Below are 1,975 nucleotides of genomic sequence, written 5' to 3'. Positions count from 1 at the left end.
GCCGGCAAATACGGTATATATTTTTTTACCTTCCAATCATTTTTCACATTAGACAGTAAATTTATCGACCATACACTCCTATATAAAATTGTTATGTGTATGGCCACCATAAGACTGAAACCAAGTGACTCAATCATGCAAGCCTTGCTAATACAATTATGCTAATGCATTTCCACAGGAGGCACCTTGCTGTATTAGCAGTTACTACAGTCACACATACAAGGCTAGGTTAATGTCCAAGAAGGTGATCTCGAGTAGAATTGATTTATTGCCATTCATAGCTTAACAGTTATTTGTATTTTATTGATCATTCATCTTCAGAGTCCATCTCCAGGACAAGTAAAAATTCTCCCTTGCAGGGTGAATGCTTGTTGCTGAGCCTGCACTGCAAGGGGGAATGCATGTTGCTGAGCCTGCACTGCAAGGGGGAATGAGTGTTGCTGAGCCTGCACTGCAAGGGGGAATGAGTGTTGCTGAGCCTGCACTGCAAGGGGGAATGAGTGTTGCTGAGCCTGCACTGCAAGGGGGAATGAGTGTTGCTGAGCCTGCACTGCAAGGGTGAATGCTTGTTGCTGAGCCTGCACTGCAAGGGGGAATGAGTGTTGCTGAGCCTGCACTGCAAGGGGGAATGCGTGTTGCTGAGCCTGCACTGCAAGGGTGAATGCTTGTTGCTGAGACTGAACTGCAAGGGGGAATGCATGTTGCTGAGCCTGCACTGCAAGGGGGAATGCATGTTGCTGAGCCTGCACTGCAAGGGGGAATGTGTGTTGCTGAGCCTGCACTGCAAGGGTGAATGCTTGTTGCTGTGTAGGGGACAGGAAAAGCACATTACTTACAGCACCTGATCCTCCCTCCCCTTGCAGATGGCTCTCCCCTATCCTCTGGGGGAGGAATGTTCCTCAGAATTCTGACATCTACTGTAGAGCTATGTTCCCTGTATCGAGTCTTGATGACCTTACACCAGGGGTGGGCAACTGTGGCCCTCCAGCTGTTGGTGAACTACAAGTCCCATCATGCCTCTGCCTTTGGGAGTCATGCTTGTAACTGTCAGTTTTGCAATGCCTCATGAGACTTGTAGTTCTACAACAGCTGGAGGGCCATAGTTGCCCACCCCTGCCTTACACCATTGGAGTGGAGGAGAAGAGGTAGCAGGGACCAGTCTAATAGCAAAGATGAGTCTGCTGGGATGGAGGATCGGTAAGTAAAAATGGTTTTCCAAGTCCCCTATACAGAAGCAAGCATTTAATCCTTGGAGCACTGGTACAGCCCGAATGCAAAGCTGGGTTCTTACTTTTCCTGGAGTTCAGCTTTAGTAAACACATTTCTGGATAAAAAAGATAGACAAGGTAATGTAACAAAATAGGTCAGTGTGGGTTTAATTACACTGTCCACACACAAATTCTTTTTAGGGTCGATTATTTCAAAGAAAATCTGCTCACTAACCAGCCCAGTGTGTAGGAAGATAAAGAACTCTAGCTGCACATTGACCACAATGATGCATGAATTCTGCTAACAGCTGCTATATTTCCCTCATGGTCCAAGAGTTTAGCTAGGATACCAAACACCGTGGTCTCACATGTTTGACCAGTGGTGGGCATACCACCTGTGATTAAAATCTGTTGCCCTCTACTTCAGAAAATCAAATGTGGCTTTTATTGCAATACTCACCCTTTTTTGCCAGCATTGTCACCTGCAAACTCACCACTTTGTGATCCAGCGTTGGTGCTCTTCCAGCCTGAATCACACCTACCATCATTCAACCCAATTCTTGTGAGCCCAGGGATTCAAGGACCCATCATCAAGCTATCCTGGTCTCACAGGAGAATGCTGCAGGGAACAACACCCTGTCATTAAGTGGCACTGTTCTCTGTAGTATTCAAGACTGGCCCCCACCAAAGAATGGAGAAACAGAAAAAGGGCGCACCGACCTAGTGCATTATCGTTTAAAATAATTTATTAAAGAAACAAAAATAGG

Source organism: Staurois parvus, unplaced genomic scaffold (genome assembly GCF_062004578.1).
Source record: "Staurois parvus isolate SC_StPar_1 unplaced genomic scaffold, SC_StPar_1.0 ptg000018l, whole genome shotgun sequence".
Classification (NCBI taxonomy): domain Eukaryota; kingdom Metazoa; phylum Chordata; class Amphibia; order Anura; family Ranidae; genus Staurois; species Staurois parvus.
The sequence above is the reverse complement of the archived record's forward strand: the minus strand, read 5'-3'. Positions refer to the sequence as shown.